The sequence below is a fragment of the Erinaceus europaeus genome, chromosome X (genome assembly GCF_950295315.1).
Source record: "Erinaceus europaeus chromosome X, mEriEur2.1, whole genome shotgun sequence".
In the NCBI taxonomy this organism is placed as follows: domain Eukaryota; kingdom Metazoa; phylum Chordata; class Mammalia; order Eulipotyphla; family Erinaceidae; genus Erinaceus; species Erinaceus europaeus.
In genome coordinates, this window is record NC_080185.1 from 63,657,646 (window position 1) to 63,678,492 (window position 20,847).

General features: G+C 38.9%; 1 protein-coding gene across 1 annotated transcript in view; it reads left to right on the top strand.

Annotated features, from left to right (window-relative positions):
• The window catches only part of TRMT2B (tRNA methyltransferase 2 homolog B), a 58,082-nt gene that overhangs the window by 23,289 nt on the left and 13,946 nt on the right, over nucleotides 1-20,847 (top strand).

Here is a 20,847-nt window from a genome sequence, read left to right on the forward strand (position 1 = left end):
TGGGCAGTGTTGGGCTTTCACTAATTTCATTGTTATAAAACCCACATATGCATGTGGGTTTTCATTACTCTCTGGCTGATTTTTCCATTATTTTTATTTCAGGGAAACAGAGAGTGAGATATACCACATTGCATCCCAGGTTTGAGTCTCAGCAGTAAATGGGAGTACCATGGCATTGGAAGAAGCACCAATAGTGTGGTGTAACTATTTCTTTGTCTCACTGTCTGAATGAAAAAGTTTACCCATGAGTGGTAAAATTGTGCATGTGTTTCTCTATGTTAAATTTCCCTCAAACACTTTTATAGAGAACAAAGGACATTTCATTTTTTTTGTTGTTGATTTTAAGCCATTTTAAAAATTAGGCTTCACAAGATTACAAGATTGTATGGTGTAGTTTCACACTACACCCACCAACACTCTCTAAGATTTTGATCAAACATTCATCAGTTTTCTCTATATGATTAAAAACGTTAAAAACGAGTTCAGTTTTTTTTTTTTCCTGAAGGCTTTTTGAATTGTGGATTCTTCACTCTAGGTTTCTGAGGCCTTTTGCATGGGTTCTATCTTGTAATTCCTTTAGCTGCTCTCTGGTCTCTTGCATTCTCTGTTTCTCAGCTCTCAGCCTCCCCCCACCCCGGTTGCACTCTCTTTGGGCTAGAGTACAATTTCTCTTTTTTAAAATTTATTTTTATTAGTATTTTAATATTGATTTACAAATTTTTAAATTGTATTTATTATTTATTATTGGACACAGAGAGAGAAATTGAGAGGGGAGCAGGAGATAGAGAGGGGAAGATACAGACACCTGCATCCCTGTTTCACCACTCATGAAGCTTTCCCCCTGCAGGTGGGGACCAGGGGCTTGAAACTGGGTCCCTGTGCACTGTAATGTGTGCACTTATCCAGGTGTGCCACCGCCTGGCCCTGATTTATAATTCCATACAGTTTCCACCACCGCAGTTCTGTGTCCCCATCCCCTCCACTGGAAACTGCAGTAGTTCTCCCTAGGTCATAGATATGGGCTGATTATATATGCATGTATATTTCCCCCATTTTTAATCATCCTGTCTTCTCTTTCTTTTTTTCTCCCTTCTTTCCTTTCTTTCAGCTTTCTTTCTTTTTAATCATAGACTATCACAGTGTTCAGGGTTTCTTTTTTAATTTTTTTTTCTTTATTGGGGGGGATTAATGGTTTACAGTCAACAGTAAAATACAGTAGTTTGTATATATGTAACATTTCTCAGTTTTCCACATAGCAATGTAACACCCCCCCTCCCACACACACACAGGTCGTCTTCTGCCATCATGTTCCAGGACCTGAATACTCCCTCCCCTCAAGAGTCCTTTGCTTTGGTGCAGTATACCAACTATAGTCCAAGTTCTGTTTTCTATTTTCCCTTCTGTTTTTATTTTTAAACTTTTGTCTATGGGTGGGATCATCCCATATTTATCCATCTCTTTCTGGATGCTTTCACTTAATATGATTCCTTCAAGCTTCATCCAAGATGAGGTGAAGACGGTGAATTTTCATTATTAACTTTTTTGGGGAAGACTACAGGGATACAGAGTTTAAGAGGTGTTGGATGTCTATAAAGCTCTCTTTCTTGATGTATGAGTAAGAATTTTCTTGATTTCAATTCTGGAGTTGAAATCATCTGCCTTTATACATTTGAGAACATGGTTTCATTCTCATCTGGCTGGCAGCACTGTGTAAGTCAAAGTCGATTCCCTTTTTCTTTTTAGAGGCTTTTAGAAACTCTCTCTCTGAAACTTCATGATCATGTAGGTTTTTTTCATTCAATGTGATGAGACACTTTTTAGGTCTTGTCACAGGTAACTAGCACTTTCAGACTTGAAATTGTTTTACTGTTATTTTTTCAGTTGCCTTTCCCCCCTGATTTTTTATATACCTCGTTCATACTTCCTGTTCTTCTCTAACTCTTATTATTGATGCTATAGTCTGCTATTCATTTCTCTCCCATTTTTACCTCTGCATTCTTGGTCTCTTTTGTGTAGTTTTCTTGCTATAGATACCAATGTTTTTCTCCTTCCATCAGTCCTTGTGCTTTGCGCCACGTGCACTTAACCCGCTGTGCTACCACCCAACTCCCCAGACTCAGTTTTTTAATCACTATCATTCCAGAACCTCAGTGACATTTTAATCTTGTTTCCAAAAATGTATTCCTTTCTAGTTATTCAGTAGATAAAAGTTGAACCAAATCTTTTTTAAAACCACCAACATCAAAAATTGAAAAATATGGTTAGTATAACTAAGCACATCTTAAAATTCATTTATATGAAATTATGAGAAAATTGATCGAATACATCCATAATGATTTTGTTCTCTTAGTCAACACTGACGCTTTGTTATACTTTCTCATCCAATGCATAATTTTTGGTTTGTTTGAAAATACAGTGACTGGGAACACATGCATTATGAAAACAAAATTATTTTATAAATCAGAAATAATTCCCTGTAGGAGTAGTAAGTGGCTTACATTTGAAAATTTTAGCTTTGAGTGCTGAAGTAGGACAGGAGATTCTCTATGCTTGCAGCCTGGGTTTGAGCCAGCTGCCACATGGGAGTGCCATGACCCTGAGAGTGGCCCCAGTGCTGTGGTGTCTCTTTCTCTCTGTGTGTCCTTTTTTATCAGAAGTAGAAAGAATAAAGGGGCTGGATGTTGGTGCACTCAGTTAAGCACATATATTACCATGTGCAAGAGCCCAGGTTCAAGCCCCCACTCCCCATCCAGTGAGGCAGAGGATACCTCACCAGCGGTGAAGCTTGTCTGCAGGTGTGTCTATCTTTCTTCTTCTCCCCACCACTTTCAATTTCTTTCTGTCCAATCAAACAAGATAGAAAAAATAGTAAAAATGGCCTCTAGGAGTGGTGGTGGATTCATAGTGCCTGCACCAAGCCCCAGCAATAATTCTGGTGGCAATCCAAAAAATGAAAAAGATGTTCAACTGGGATTGGCAAGATTGTACATGTGCATGGCCACGTTTTCTGGGGAAGAGAGTTTAGCTTTGAGAATTTCTGGTATGCCAACAACTAAATCAGGATTGCATTTGTCTAATAAGCACCAGATGAAAATGAAGAATCTGACTGAGCTATGGTGTATTGTTGTCTTGCTATTTCAAGAAATAAAGAAATGATATGCTTACATCAGGAAGTCATAAGTAAGTCATAGAATCATAACATGTTGCTATGCTTCACATTGGTTTGGTCTCATCCCCCTCGCCAGGAGAATTGGTTTGGCCCTTGCTAGTTTAGTGCCTCTCTTTCTCCCCGCCCCCTATGCTATGTAGTTCCTGAGTTCTGGCCACAGCTGTCAGAAGAGAAGAAGGCAGGACAGATCTGTGTGGCGATTGGTTTGGGTTAGTTTTATGAATCGTAGTTCATGAATAAAGAAATACAGCTTCACTGTCCAGCCGTGTGTCTCTAGTCATCTCTGTTACCCGCCCGTGAAGCCAGCACGGTTAAAACAACAATAACAGCTTAAGAGTACATTATAATTTCTTCTAGGAGAAATTCACAGAACTGGAAGATTATTGTATTCTATTCTGTGTGTACAATAAACCAAGATTCTACATATGAATACATTCACTGGTAATTTTTTTTTTTTGCAGGAGTCACTGTTGAGGCTTTGTACTTGTCCAGTTTAGAAACCTACTGCTTTGGGCAAAGTCTTTTAAAAAATATTTTAAGTAATTAATTATTGGGTAGAGACAAAAACTGAAAGGGAATGGAGAGAGAGGGAGAGAGAAAGAGAGACACCTATAGCACTACTTCATCACTTTTGAAGTTCTCCCTCTGCACTTGGGGACCTGGGGCTTGAATCCAGGTCCTTGCATATTGTAACATGTGCTATACTGGGTATGCTACCACCCAGCTCCTCCTGGCAAACTCTTTTTCCCCCTCTTTTTAATTTCAGGTAGAGACAGATAAGGGAAGAGAGACAGAAGGAGAGAGTTCAAGGAAAGACAAGAGAGACCCCACAACACCACTCCACCATGCATGAAACTGTTGTGTGTGGTACTTACTCTCTTTGGTGCCAGAGATCCCTTGTGAGTCCTCATGGATGGTAAAGTGTGTGCTCTACCAGGTGCACTCCCTCCTAACCCTACACTTTCTTTAATAATGATTATTGAACACACATAATTGTGTGCCTAACTGGGTATACAACTCTAAGCTTCATGGAGCATACATTTTGAAATAAAGTAGATAGTACGGCTCAGTAAGGTATTAGGACTGGGACTGTTTCTTGTATCACTGTGTAAATTTGTCAGGGCTGCCATTATAAACTACCACAGATTAACTGGATATCTTAAACAACAGATATATTATTTCTTCATAATCTAAAGGCTAGAATCTGTCCCAAAGTGGGGTGTGAGTAAATTTAATTTCTTATGACGCCTTTCACCTTGGTTTGCAGGTGGCCACCTTCTCGCTGTGTGCTCACACTTTGTGTGGTTCCTTTGTGCCACATGTTCTTGGTATCTCTCTGTGTCCAAATTTCCTCTTCTTATAAGTCCACCAGTCAGATTGTTTTTAGGGCCCACTATGATAGCCTGATTTTAAGTTGATTGCTTGCTTAAAGCACCCTATTTCTAAGTGCAGTCACATTTTGAGATGAGAGCTTCAACAAATGAGTTTCATGGTAATGCAGTTCACTCATAACACTTCCCTCTACATCCTCAGTGTTTATCTTCTCATATTCCCCAGTCTAACAGGTCCAATGCCTTCTGTAAAATTGTATTTATTGACTCATTAACAAGTGAAAGGGGAGAGAAAGAAAGAGAGAGAGAAAGAGGAGGGAGAGAGAGAAGAGAGAGAAGAGAGAGAGAGAGAGAGAGAGAGAGAGAGAGAGAGAGAGAGAGAGAGAGAGAACCAGAGCATCACTCTGGAACATATGGTACTGGGTGGGGGGGATATCAAATTACAGACCTCAAGCTTGTGAGTTCAACATTATTCACTGTACCACCTCCTGGGCTTCCAATCTCAATGCTTCAACCTATTCCAGTATCTAAACTGAGCTCAGAAATAAACCCACATATGTAGAGACACCTAGTTTATGACAAATGAACAAATCTGTACAGTGGAGGAAATGAAAATCTCTTCATCAAATGCTGTTAGAAAAATTGGAGAGCCACATGCAGAAAAATGAAGCTGGTTCATTATTTAAAGTCCCACACAAAAGTAACTCAGAATGGACTAAAATCTTTGATATTAGACTGTACACAATAAAGTACATAGAAGAAAAAATAGGTGATATACTCAAGGATCTTAACATTAGAGATATGTAATGAGATACCATGTCACAGCAGTGAAGATTATCTTTATTATTTTTTTAAAAATTTAAAAATTTCTTTATTGGGGGATTAATGGTTTACAGTCAATAGTAAATACAAGAGTTTATACATGCATAACATTTCTCATTTTTCCACACAGCAGTACAACCCCCACTAGGTCTTCTGCCATCCTGTTCCAGGACTGAACTACCCCACCCCCACCCACCCCAGAGTCTTTTTTTAAAAATTTCTTTATTGGGGGACTAATGTTTTACATTCGACAGTAAATACAATAGTTTGTATATGCATAACATTTCTCAGTTTTTTATATAACAATACACCCCCCACTAGGTCCTCTGTCATCCTTTTTGGACCTGTACTCTCCCCTCCACCCACCCCAGAGTCTTTTACTTTGGTAAAATACACCAACTTCAGTTCAGGTTCTACTTGTTTTTTCTCTTCTGATCTTGTTTTTTAACTTCTGACTGAGAGTGAGATCATCCCATATTCATCCTTCTGTTTCTGACTTATTTCACTTAACATAATTTCTTCAAGCTCCATCCAAGATGGGCTGAGAACGGGTAAATCACAATTTTTACTCTGAAAATGTCCAATAATTCTAGTTAATTTATTTCTTCATTTAACTCCTTCATTTCTTTATTGATTTTTCTGCCTGGATGATCTGCCAAGCTGAGAGAGTGGGGTGTTGAAGTCCCCTACTATTACTGTGTTGCTGTTAATATATTGCTTTAGCTCTTTCAGTAGATGTTTGATGTATTTAGATGGCCTCTCTTTGGGTGCATAGATGTTGATAACCATTAAGTCCTCTTGATTGATTAATCCTCTGAGAATTAAATAATGTCTATCCATATCTTTTTAAATTTTATTTATTTTAAAGTCTATCATGTCAGATATGAGCATAGCTATTCCTGCCCCTTTTCTGTGGTCCATTGGCTTGTATGGTAGTTTTCTATCCTTTACTTTGAATCTGTGTTTGTCTTGTTGAGTTTGGTGGGATTTCTACAGACAACATATGGTTGTATTGTGTTTTCTGATCCATCTTCTTACTCTGTGCCTTTTAATAGGTGAATTCAGGCCATTGACATTTATTGATATTATAGATTGAAGATATTTTAATGCCATTATTATAGTTTTTAGAGTGTTCTGATATATGGCATGTTTATGGTGATCTGATTGTTTATAGGAGACCTTTCAGAACTTCTTTCAGAGCAGGTTTTGTGATAGTTGATTCCTTCAACTGTTGATTGTCTGAGAAGGTTTTTATGCCTCCATGTAGTCTGAATGACAATCTAGCAGGATACAGTGGTTTTGGTCGAAATCCTTTCTCATTGAGCACTTGATAGTTATCTTGCCATTCTCTTCTGGCCTGTAGTGTTTGTGTGGAGAAGTCTGCTTCCATTAAAATTTTTTTTTGGAAAAAGGGCTAGGAAGCTGTATCAGGGAAGAGAGTAGCTCCTAAATATATGACAGGTATACACACACACACACACACACACACACACACACATATATATATATATATTTGACTGTCCCCCAGACAATAAATTAGATCCACCTGCATATCAGATGTCAGGCTTGGAAAAAAAAAGAAAAAATAGAGTAGTCACGGGCCCTTTGGAATATAAATAAAATAGACCTACTAGCTATCTTCATTTTTGGGAAGACCCCCAAATATTCATCTGCAATATTCTTGCCTTTAGGTTCATGATTAGTTAACAGTTTGTTTAATTTTATATGTTAACTCTTTTTTCAGCTACCAGGTTCCATATGCTACCATGATGACAACCTGACCTATCTGGGCAGACTACCCCACCGATGTGTCCTGGAGCCCTGCTTCCCTAGAGCTCTGCCCCACTAGGGGAAGAGAGAGACAGGCTGGGAGGACCTGTCAATGCCCATGTTCAGCAGGGAATCAATTAAATAAGACAGACCTTCCACTTTCTGCACCCCATAATGACCCTGGTTCCATACTCCCAGAGGGATAAAGAATAGGAAAGCTATCAGGGGAGGGGATGGAATATGGAGTTCTGGTGGTGGGAATTGTATGACATTTACCCCTCTTATCCTATGGCTTCTGTCAGTGTTTCCTTTTTATAAATAAAATTAAAAAATTTTTTGGAAACAAGTGCTGGTGAGGATGTGGAAAAAAGGGAACATTGGTGCAGTATTCCTGGGAATGTAAGCTGGTGCTGTCTTTTTTTTTTTATTAAAGAAAGGATTAATTAACAAAACCATAGGGTAGGAGGGGTACAACTCCACACAATTCCCACCGCCCAATCTCCATATCCCACCCCCTCCCCCGATAGCTTTCCCATTCTCTATCCCTCTGGGAGCATGGACCCAGGGTCATTGAGGGTTGCAGAAGGTAGAAGGTCTGGCTTCTGTAATTGCTTCCTCGCTGAACATGGGCGTTGACTGGTCGGTCCATACTCCCAGTCTGCCTCTCTCTTTCCCTAGTAGGATGGGTCTCTGGGGAAGCTGAGCTCCAGGACACATTGGTGGTGTCTTCAATCCAGGGAAGTCTGGCCGGCATCCTGATGACACCTGGAACCTGGTGACTGAAAAGAGAGTTAACATACAAAGCCAAACAAATTGTTGAGCAAAGCTGGTGCTGTCTTATGGGAGTTGGTATGGGGAAAATAAAGGAATAGATGAGATAGTGCAAGTAGGAGGACTCTGCTTTGCCATGTGCACAACCCATGCTCAAACCCCAGGTATAGTAGATTTGCTTAACTGTCTATTCTTGCTATCCCTTCTTTCCTTTCTCTTGCTTCTTCACTTGGACTTGGTTGCTATTTTTTCACAGACTGGAGACATTGTTTGGCTAACTGGTACTGATTAAACTGCTTCAATACTTGCTTCAGTTGCTATTGTAATTCCTGAGGTTGGTGATTGCATTTGTCATAAAGGTATTTAGTACAGTGTTGGCTTGTACTCAAGACACAACAACTGAGGAACAACAGATCATAAAAATAAGAAACACATAAATCAAAAAAATGGGTAGATGAAAAACAAATAAAACTGCTACTCCAATGAATGAAGACAAGAGCCCAGAATAAACTACAAATCAGCCATAAGTAACCATAGAAGACCCACCCTAATAGGGAAAGAGAGAGGCAGACTGGGAGTATGGATCGACCAGTCAATGCCCATGTTCAGCGGGGAAGCAATTACAGAAGCCAGACCTTCCACCTTCTGCAACCCACAATGACCCTGGGTCCATGCTCCCAGAGGGATAGAGAATGGGAAAGCTATCAGGGGAGGGGGTGGGATATGGATATTGGGTGGTGGGAATTCTGTGGAGTTGTGCCCCTCCTACCCTATGGTTTTGCTAATTTATCCATTCTTAAATAAAAAAGGAAAAGAAAAGAAAAAAAAGAAAAGTATGCAAGCAATAATAAACTTATTAATCACAGAAATGAAAACAACATTGGAAGAAAGGAATGGCAGTATTAGGGAAACAACAGTTGAGACCCCCAAGGAAAATACTGATTATCTTGAGGCAATTAGAGAACTGAAAGCTGAAATAGCTGAACTGAAGAAAGAAGCTGAAGGAAGGGAAAGCAGACTAACAGAAGCAGAAAACAGAATTAGTCAGACAGAGAATGAGTTAGAGAAAACTAAGAAAGAGGTGAAAGAGCTCAAAAAGAGATTGAGAGACACTGAAAACAACAACAGAGACATATTGGGATGATCTCAAAAGAAGTAACATTTATATAATTGGCTTGCCAGAGGAAGAAAGAGAGGAAGGGGAAGAAAACATTCTAGAGGAAATAGGAGAAAACTTCCCAGACCTGAATAACAGAAAGAACATCAAGATTCAAGAGGCCCAGAGAGTTCCAAACAGAATCAACCCAGACCTGAAGACACCAAGACACATCATAGTCACAATGAGAAGGAGTAAGGATAAAGAAAGGATCCTAAAGGCTGCAAGAGAGAAACAAAAAGTCACATAACAGTGGGAAACCCATAAGATTATCTGCAGACTTCTCCACTCAAACACTAAAAGCCAGAAGAGAATGGCAAGATATCTATCGAGCCCTGAATGAAAAAGGGTTTCAACCAAGGATAATATATCCTGCTAGACTTTCATTCAAACTAGATGGAGGGAACAAAACCTTCTTAGACAAACAACAGTTAAAGGAGGCAACCATCACCAAACCGGCCCTGAAAGAGGTTCTGAAAGACCTCTTATAAACAATAACATCACTATAATACTTGCAATATATCAGAGCAAACAAATTTTTTTTAACAATGGCACTACAATACATTAAATTGATAATATCAATAAATGTCAATGGCTTAAACTCACCCATCAAAATGCACAGAGTGGGGGGATGGATCAGAAAACATAACCCAACCATATGCTGCTTGCAAGAATCACATCTGTCACAACAAGATAAACACAGACTTAAAATAAAAGGATGGAAAACTATCATACAGGCTAATGGACCACAAAAAAGGGCAGGAACAGCCATTCTCATCTCAGACACAATAGATTTTAAATTAAATAAAGTAATAATAGTTAGGGAAGGACATTACATAATTATTAGAGGATCAATCAGCCAAGAAGACTTAACAAATATTAACATCTATGCACCCAATGAGGGACCATCTAAATACATCAAACACTTACTGAAAGAATTTAAAAAATACATCAATAGTAATACAATAATAGTGGGAGACTTCAATATCCCACTCTTACACTTAGACAGATCAACAAAGCAGAGAATCAACAAAGATACAAGAGAATTGAATGAAGAGATTGACAGAGTAGACCTCTTGGACATTTTCAGAGTCCTTCACCCCAAAAAACTGGAATACACCTTCTTTTCAAATCCACATAACACATACTCAAGGAAAGACCACATGTTAGGCCACAAAGACATCATCAATAAATTCAAGAGCATCGAAATCATCCCAAGTATCTTCTCAGACCACAGTGCAGTAAAGCTAATACATAACAACAAACAGAAAATTATTAAAAGTCACAGAATTTGGAAACTAAACAACATACTCCTTAAGAACCACTGGGTCAGAGAGTCACTCAAGCAGGAAATTCAAATGTTCCTGGAAACAAATAAAAATGAAGACACAACCTATCAAAATATTTGGGACTCAGCTAAAGCAGTACTGAGAGGGAAACTTATAGCCATACAATCACATATTAAACAACAAGAAAAAGGTCAAACGAATGACCTTCTACACACCTCAAGGACTTAGAAGAAGAGGAACAAAGGAACCCTAAAGCAACCAGAAGGACAGAAATCACTAAAATTAGAGCAGAAATAAACAACATCGAAAATAAGAGAACCATACAAAAGATCAATGAAGCCAAATGTTGCTTCTTTGAAAGATTAAACAACATTGACAAACCCCTAGCCAGACTCACCAAACAAAAAAGAGAGAAGACTCAAATTAATAGAATTGTAAACGATGGAGGAGATATCACAACTGACACCACAGAAATCCAGAGAATCATGCGAAACTTCTATGAAGAACTATACGCCACCAAGCTAGAGAATCTGGAAGAAATGCAACAATTCCTAGAAACATATACCCTTCCAAAACTGAACCAAGAAGAACTAGAAAACTTAAATGCACCAATCACGGGCAAAGAAATTGAAACCGTTATTAAGAATCTCCCCAACAATAAAAGTCCTGGACCAGATGGCTTCACAAATGAATTCTAGAAAACTTTCAGGAAACAGTTAGTACCCATACTTCTTAAGTTTTTCCATAAGACTGAAGAAACAGGAATACTCCCTTCCACCTTCTATGAAGCCAACATTATCCTGATACCAAAAGCTGATAGGGACAGAAAAAAAGGAAAACTACAGACCAGTATCTCTGATGAACATAGATGCCAAAATATTAAACAAGATCTTGGCCAACCAGATACAGCAGCATATCAAAAAGATTGTTCATCATGACCAAGTGGGATTCATCCCAGGAATGCAAGGCTGGTTCAAAATCCATAAGTCAATCAATGCCATTTACCACAACAATAAAAGCAAAGCCAAAAACCACATGATTATCTCAATAGAAGCAGAGAAAGCCTTTGACAAAATCAACACCCATTTAGCTCAAAACCACAAAAAATGGGAATAGTAATCAGGCAAGAGAAAGAAATCAGAGGAATACAGATTGGAAGGGAAGAAGTCAAGCTCTCACTATTTGCAGATGATATGATAGTATACATAGAAAAACCTAAAGAATCCAGCAGAAAACTACTGGAAGTTATTAGGCAATACTTACAGGAAATATTGGTGAAACACTTTCCCACCTACACCTAAAGGACATCTTTGATGAAATAAACCCAATTGTAAGAAAGACTAAAGCAGAAACAAACCAATGGGACTACATCAAATTGAAAAGCTTTTGCACATCCAAAGAAACTATTAACAAACAAAGAGACCCCTCACAGAATGGGAGAAGATCTTCACATGCCAGACATCAGACAAGAAACTAATCACCAAAATATATAAAGAGCTCAGCAAACGTAGCACCAAAAAAGCAAATGACCCCATCCAATATTGGGCAGAGTATATGAAAAAACATTCACCTCATAGGAGATCCAAAAAGCTAACAAACATATGAAAAACTGCTCTAGGTCACTGATTGTCAGAGAAATGCAAATTAAGACAACACTAAGATACCACCTCACTCCTGTAAGAATGGCATACATCAAAAAGGACAGCAGCAACAAATGCTGGAGAGGCTTGGGGACAGAGGAACCCTTTTACATTGCTGGTGGGAATGTAAATTGGTATAGCCTCTGTGGAGAGCAGTCTGGAAAACTCTCAGAAGGCTAGACATGGACCTTCCATATGATCCAGTAATTCCTCTCCTTGAGTTATACCCCAAGGACTCCATAACACCCAACCAAAAAGAGGTGTGTACTCCTATGTTCACAGCAGCACAATTCATAATAGCTAAAACCTGGAAGGGAACCCAGGTGCTCAACAGCAGATGAGTGGATGAGAAAGCTGTGGTACATATACACAATGGAATATTATGCAGCTAGAGCAATTTTTCATATGTTTGTTAGCCTTTTGGATATCCTCTGAGGTGAATGTTTTGTTCATATCCTCTGCCCATTTTTGGATGGGGTCATTTGCTTTTTTGCTGAGCTCTTTATATATTTTGGTGATTAGTTTCTTGTCTGATGTCTGGCATGTGAAGATCTCCCATTCTGTGAGGGGTCTCTCTGTTTGTTTAATAGTTTCTTTGGATGTACAGAAGCTTTTCAATTTGATGTAGTCCCATTTGTTTCTGCTTTAGTCTTCCTTGCAATTGGGTTTGATTCATCAAAGATGTCCTTGAGGTGTAGGTGGGAAAGTGTTTTACCAATGTTTTCCTCTAAGTATTTGATTGTATCTGGTCTGATATCTAGGTTTTTGATCCATTTGGAGTTGATTTTTGTTTCTGGTGAGATAAAGTGGTTCAACTTCATTCTTCTGCATGTTTCAACCCAGTTTTCCCAGCACCATTTATTGAAGAGAGCCTCCTTTTTCCATTTAATCCTTTGGGCCCCCTTATCAAAGATTAGATGCCCATAGGTGTTGGGATTTACTTCTGGGCTTTCAATTCTGTTCCACTGGTCTGTATGTCTATTTTTGTTCCAGTACCATGCTGTTTTGTTGATGATGGCTTTATAATATAGTTTAAGGTCTGGGAGTGTGATGCCTCCATTCCTGTTTCTTTTCCTCAAGATGGTTTTGGCAATTCTAGGTGTTTTCTGGTTCCAGATAAATGATTGTAGTGTTTGTTCTATTCTCTTAAAGAAGGTTGGTGGAATTTTGATGGATATTGCATTAAATTTGTATATGGCTCTGGGGAGAATATTCATTTTGATGATATTTATTCTTCCAATCCATGAGCATGGGATATCTTTCCATTTCTTGGTATCAGTTTCTGTTTCCTTGAGTAGCGACTCATAGTTTTCAGCATACAAGTCTTTCACTTCTTTGGTCAACTTTATTCCTAGGTATTTGATTGATTTTGCTGAAACAGTAAATGGGAGTGATTTCTGGATGTCTTCTTCTTCAGATTTAGTGTTTGCATAAAGAAATGTGACTGATTTTTGTACATTGATTTTGTAGCCTGATACCTTGCTATATTGCCTAATAACTTCCAGTAATTTTCTACTGGATTCTTTAGGTCTTTCTATGTATACTATCATATCATCTGCAAATAGTGAGAGCTTGACTTCTTCCCTTCCAATCTGTATTCCTTTGATTTCTTTCTCTTGCCTGATTGCTATGGCAAGAACTTCCAATACTATGTTGAAGAGTAATGGTTACAGTGGACAGCTCTGTCTAGTCCCCAATCTGAGGGGGAATGCTTTCAGCTTCTGTCCATTGAGTATGATGTTGGCTGTAGGTTTGCTATATATAGACTCCACTATCTTGAGGAATTTCCCATCTATTCCCATTTTTTGTAGAGTTTTGAGCATGAACGGGTGTTGGATTTTGTCAAAGGCTTTCTCTGCATTTATTGAGATAATCATGTGGTTTTTGGCTTTGCTTTTATTGATGTGGTGAATGACATTGATTGACTTACGCATGTTGAACCAGCCTTGCATTCCAGGGATGAATCCCACTTGGTCATGATGAACAATCTTTTTTTTTTTTTTAATTTTTTATTTAAGAAAGGATTAGTGAACAAAAGCATAAGGTAGGAGGGGTACAACTCCACACAATTCCCAACACCCAATCCCCATAACCCACCCCTTCCCCTGATAGCTTTCCCATTCTCTATCCCTCTGGGAGCATGGGCCCAGGGTCGTTGAGGGTTGCAGAAGGTAGAAGGTCTGGCTTCTGTAATTGCTTCCCCGCTGAACATGGGCGTTGACTGGTCGGTCCATACCCCGAGTCTGCCTCTCTCTTTCCCTAGTAGGGTGTGACTCTGGGGAAGCTGAGCTCCAGGACACATTGGTGGGGTCTTCAATCCAGGGAAGCCTAGCCAGCATCCTGGTGGCATCTGGAACCTGGTGATTGAAAAGAGAGTTAACATATGAAGCCAAACAATTTGTTGAGCAATCATGGATCCCAAGCTTGGAATAGTGGAGAGGAAGTGTTAGGGAGGTACTCACTGTAAACTCTAGTGTAGTCCTGCTTTCAGGTATATATTTTGCAGTAGTTTATGGATACGTGTGCACATAAGCTCTCTCTCACAGAAACTGGTGTATATCTAGGTTATGGGACTTTGTTAGAAAGTGAACTACCTGAGATGAAATTAGAGTGTACTATTAAAGGAAAGGTCTCACCCGAGTAATGAAGCTGAAGGGTTGTCATTCCACACGTGAAGTCTCTGGATACATTCTGAGGTGAAGCATGTTGAGGTAGCAATCGTTGCTTTGGTTAGGTTGTGAACGGCAGATGCAATGTTATTTGGTTTGGATTGGGAGATGCATACGGGAAAGTGGGCCCTATCCAAGGGTTCCAGGACTGGGGGAAGTAGGGGCTCTATAGTGAAGATGTGAGGTTCCTGCTGTCTTAGGGTTCAAAAAGACAATAGTTAATATTATCATCACATTATTTGTTAATTGGGTTAACTTTGAAAAGTCCCTTTGTTATGGTTTGCTGGACAGTACCCAGTATCTTGTATATAGCTGTGCTATTGGAGGCTTCTAATCTACTTGGTCTAGGCTTTTGAGAGAGTCCACATATCAAATACATAGCCTATATATTAAAAAGATTCAGTTTGTCTTTTGAGAAACTTTGAGACATACAATTGATTTCCCCCTCTCATATTAATTAGCTACTGATTTATATGTCTACATTTTGCTAGGAGTGTACATAAACACCATTCCCACCAACAAAGGACTGTGACCCATCCCTCCCGCCCACTCCCACCCCCCACTGGCCCAGGAAGCTACATGCCTACCCCTCACCACTGGGTTTTTACTTTGGTGCCCTACTTACAATTTGATCAGGTCCTGCTTTTAGTTTCCCTTTCAGATCTTCTTAGTCAGCTTCTGTTGATGAGTGGGATCATCCCATACTCATCTTTATCTTTCTGACTTAGTTCACTTAACATAATTCCTTCTAACTCTGTCCAAGATGGGTCAGAGAAGGTGGGTTCATTGTTCTTGATAGCTGCATAGTATTCCATTGTGTATATATACCACAGCTTTCTCAGTCACTCATCTGTTGTTGGGCACCTGGGTTGCTTCCAGGTTTTAGCTATTATGAATTGTGCTGCTATGAACATAGGAGTACACACCTCTTTTTGGTTGGGTGTTATGGAGTCCTTGGGGTATAACCCCAGGAGAGGAATTATTGGGTCATATGGAAGGTCCATGTCTAGCCTTCTGAGAGTTTTCCAGACTGCTCTCCACAGAGGCTGTACCAATTTACATTCCCACCAGCAATGTAAAAGGGTTCCTCTGTCCCCACATCCTCTCTAGCATTTGTTGCTGCTGTCCTTTTTGATGTATGCCATTCTTACAGGAGTGAGGTGGTATCTTAGTGTTGTCTTGATTTGCATTTCTCTGATAATCAGTGACCTAGAGCAGTTTTTCATATGTTTGTTAGCCTTTTGGATCTCCTCTGTGGTGAATGTTTTGTCCATTTCCTCTGCCCATTTTTGGATGGAGTCATTTGCTTTTTTGCGGCTAAGTTTGCTGAGCTCTTTATATATTTTGGTGATTAGTTTCTTGTCTGATGTCTGGCATGTGAAGATCTTCTCCCATTCTGTGAGGGGTCTCTCTGTTTGTTTAATAGTTTCTTTGGATGTGCAGAAGCTTTTCAATTTGATGTAGTCCCGTTGGTTTGTTTCTGCTTTGGTCTTCCTTGCAATTGGGTTTGATTCATCAAAGATGTCCTTGAGGTGTATGTGGGAAAGTGTTTTACCAATGTTTTCCTCTAAGTATTTGATTGTTTCTGGTCTGACATCTAGGTCTTTGATCCATTTGGAGTTGATTTTTGTTTCTGGTGAGATCAAGTGGTTCAATTTCTTTCTTCTGCATGTTTCAACCCAGTTTTCCCAGCACCATTTATTGAAGAGATCCTCCTTTTTCCATTTAATCCTTTGGGCCCCCTTATCAAAGATTAGATGCCCATAGGTGTTGGGATTTACTTCTGGGCTTTCAATTCTGTTCCACTGGTCTGTATGCCTATTTTTGTTCCAGTACCATGCTGTTTTGATGATGATGGTTTTATAATATAGTTTAAGGTCTGGGAGTGTGATGCCTCCATTTCTGTTTCTTTTCCTTAAGATGGTTTTGGCAATTCTAGGTGTTTTCAGGTTCCAGATAAATGATTGTAGTGTTTGTTCTATTCTCTTAAAGAAGCCTGGTGGAACTTTGATGGGTATTGCATTAAATTTGTATATGGCTCTGGGGAGAATATTCATTTTGATGATATTTATTCTTCCAATCCATGAGCATGGGATATCTTTCCATTTCTTGGTATCAGTTTCTATCTCCTTGAGTAGCAACTCATAGTTTTCAGTATACAAGTCTTTCACTTCTTTGATCAACTTTATTCCTAGGTATTTGATTGATTTTGCTGAAACAGTAAATGGGAGTGATTTCTGGATGTCTTCTTCTTCTTCAGATTTAGTGTTTGCATAAAGAAATGCGACTGATTTTTGTACATTGATTTTGTAGCCTGATACCTTGCTATATTGCCTAATAACTTCCAGTAATTTTCTACTGGATTCTTTAGGTCTTTCTATGTATACTATCATATCATCTGCAAATAGTGAGAGCTTGACTTCTTCCCTTCCAATCTGTATTCCTTTGATTTCTTTCTCTTGCCTGATTGCTATGGCAAGAACTTCCAATACTATGTTGAAGAGTAATGGTGACAGTGGACAGCTCTGTCTAGTCCCCAATCTGAGGGGGAATGCTTTCAGCTTCTGTCCATTGAGTATGATGTTGGCTGTAGGTTTGCTATATATAGACTCCACTATCTTGAGGAATTTCCCATCTATTCCCATTTTTTGTAGAGTTTTGAGCATGAACGGGTGTTGGATTTTGTCAAAGGCTTTCTCTGCATTTATTGAGATAATCATGTGGTTTTTGGCTTTGCTTTTATTGATGTGGTGAATGACATTGATTGACTTACGCATGTTGAACCAGCCTTGCATTCCTGGGATGAATCCCACTTGGTCATGATGAACAATCTTTTTGATGTGTTGCTGTATCCGGTTGGCCAAGATCTTGTTTAATATTTTGGCATCTATGTTCGTCAGAGATATTGGTCTGTAGTTTTCCTTTTTTGTTGTGTCCGTATCTGATTTTGGTATCACGGTAATGTTCGCTTCATAGAAGGTGGAAGGGAGTGTTCCTGTTTCTTTGATCTTGTGGAAAAGCTTTATAAGTATAAGTATTAACTGTTTTCTGAAGGTTTTATAAAATTAGTTTGTGAAGCCATCTTTTCCAGGACTTTGTTGTTGGGGAGATTCTTAATGACTGTTTTTATTTCTTTGTCTGTGCCTGGTGCATTTAGCTTTTGTAGTTCTTCTTGATTCAGTATTGGGAGGGTATATATTTCTAGAAATTCCTCCATTTCTTCCAGATTCTCTAACTTGGTGTTGTATAGTTCTTCATAGAAGTTTCACATGATTTTCTGCATTTCTGTGGTGTCATTTGTGACATCTCCTCTATCGTTTAGAATTCTATTAATTTGAGTGTTCTCCCCCTTTTTTTTAGTGAGTCTGGCTAGGGGTTTGTCAATGTTGTTTAATTTTTCAAAGAAGCAGCATTTGGCTTCTTTGGCCTTTTGTATGGTTCTCTTAATTTTTGACGTTGTTTCTTTCTACTCTAATTTTAGTGATTTCCATCCTTCTGGTTGCTTTAGGGTTCCTTTGTTACTCTTCCTCTAAGTCCTTAAGGTATGCAGTAAGGTTGTTTATTTGAGTTTTTTTTTGTTGTTGTTCTCTAATATGTGATTGTATGGCTATAAGTTTCCCTCTCAGTACTGCTTTAGCTGTGTCCCAAATATTTTGATAGCTTGTGTCTTCATTTTCATTTGTTTCCATGAACATTTGAATTTGTTGCTTGAGTTTCTCTCTGACCTCTGATATCTTTAGTTCAGCTACTCCAGCTTTTAGTTCTCTAATTACCTCGAGGTAGCTTGTGTTTTCCTTGAGGGTCTCATCTGTTGCTTCCCTAATTCTGATAACCCTTTCCTCTATAGTCGTCTTTCTGTGATTATTAGGTTTATTGTTGCTTGCATACTTTTCTTATCTATGGTTACTTCTGAATGACTTGGATTTTCTTCTGGGCTCCTGTCCTGATTCATTGTGGTAGCAGTTTTATTTGCTCTTGATTTAACCATTTTCTTTTTATTGATGTGTTTTTTAATTTTTTTGTTCTGTCGCTCTTCAATTGTTGTGTTTTGTGTACAAGCCATGCTATGTTAAATACTCTTATGACAAATGTAGTCACCCAATCTCAGAAATTACAACAATAGTAACTTATATAAGGATTGATGCAGTTCGACAAATACCAGTTAGCCAAACAACACCTCCAGTCCAAGAAAATATAGCAACCAAATCCAAAGGAAAAAGAAAGAGAAAGGAAAAAAGTGAAAGCAAGAATAGACAATTATATAAATCTACTGTCCACTGTAAATTCTCGAGATAGCAAGAGGAGAAAGGGAACTAGAGAAGACACACACACACACACACACACACACACACACACACACAGTCCACTCTGAGTCAGATTTCTTTCCCCAAATAATTCACAAACAAGTATCAGTGAATTCAGAAAGCAAAAGAAAAAGGAAGAAGACAAGAACAAGAAAAAGTAAAGGAAAAAAGAGCAGTGAAAGGAAAGAGGTTTTTTTTTTTTTTTTTAATTAGCTAGGAGGAGGGAGATAGGAGATTGGAAGGAAGAGGTAGAGAGAAACAAGTTCCTTTCACACTGGATAGGACACCCAGTCACCTAGCAATGGAGAAAACAACAGTTAATTTTGGTCAACCTAAAGAAGGAGGGGGTAAAAGGGACACATGTATATAATAATAGTAATAACAAAATAGAATAGAGTAAAAAACTCTAGCAGTCAGTCTGCAGCTTGGGCCACTCTGGATCAGGCAGCCTAAGCAGCCAATTGCAAGAAGTATCCTAGAAAAGAAAAAATATAACCTCCAGGTAGTCTCCCAGGCAGGGGTGAGGCTCTGATTGGTCAGGTATTTTGCCACTCAAATAGAGCTACAGCCACTTAAAAAAAAGAGAAGGAAAACAAAAAGGGAAAAGGTTTGGAATGACACCCCTGGTGAGCCAGGAATCTTGGTAAAGAAAATACCTCAGCAGGGAGCCTGCTAGGAGCAGCTCTTCAGCCTCAGGTGGCTGGTTCTGGGGTGGGGGTGGAAGGGTGAGCTTCAGAAATAATCAATAGATTTCCTTTCTTTTACCCCCTGGCCTCCATTTTCTAACCCAAGAATGGTCTCACCCTTAGGACCCTTTATTCACCCTCCTGCTTACAGCCCAGTATCCTACCCTATCCAGAGAATCCCCGGTCACAAGCTTCTGCTTATTAGAGCTCACAACAGCCGCTGCTTGAAAGTCATCATCTTGGCTCTGCCCCAGTCAACCTCCATTTGATTTTTAAATCTCTAGACAAGTATGTATTCCTGAGGGCCTAGACACCAGCAGCATGGCTCACCGAAACAAGGAAATCAGCTTTGTTTCTTGGACATGCACACTTTGGGCCTTTCTCATATCTGAAGCACATTTTCTGTCATTTGTCCTTTTTCTTGAAGGATAATGCTCATTCAGAGTCAGATGGCAATATTGTCCTGAGAGTCTTATTATCCTGAGAGCCTGATTGTTTTCTTCATTTTATCCTGTAGCTCTCCTTTAATTCAAGCTGGCAGTATTTTTGCTAGTATAATCCTATATCTGTTTCCAACTTCTGAGATAAGTGATCTAATACATGAGTCATAATTGTAATAGCTACTAAATGATCGTCTAGCCACATTCTTTGTGTTTTCTCTTGAACATGTTCACATATTTTATTATATGGAGGATAGGCTTAGGATTTTTCCAAATCTTCAAGTTCTGGTTCCTTTTTGCTTAATAATTTCTTCTTTAATGAATCTTTCTTTCTTTTCCTTCTTTCTTTTCTTTCTTTCTTTCTATTTCTTTTTTTTCTTTTTTAAATTTTTTTAAAATATTTATTTTATTTATTTATTCCCTTTTGTTGCCCTTGTTGTTTTATTGTTGTAGTTATTATTGTTGTTGTCGTTGTTGGATAGGACAGAGAGAAATGGAGAGAGAAAGGGAAGACAGAGAGGAGGAGAGAAAGATAGACACCTGCAGACCTGCTTCACCGCCTGTGAAGCGACTCCCCTGCAGGTGGGGAGCCGGGGTTTGAACCGGGATCCTTATGCCGGTCCTTGTGCTTTGCGCCACCTGTGCTTAACCCGCTGCGCTACAGCCCGACTCCCTATTTCTTTCTTTTTTTTCTTTTTTTTTTTTTTTTTTTTTTACTGTAAATGGCAAGGAGAAAGTAGGCTGCAGTTTCAGTGCTATGCTTATAAATCTTTTCAAGTAAATGTTCAGTTTCATAATTT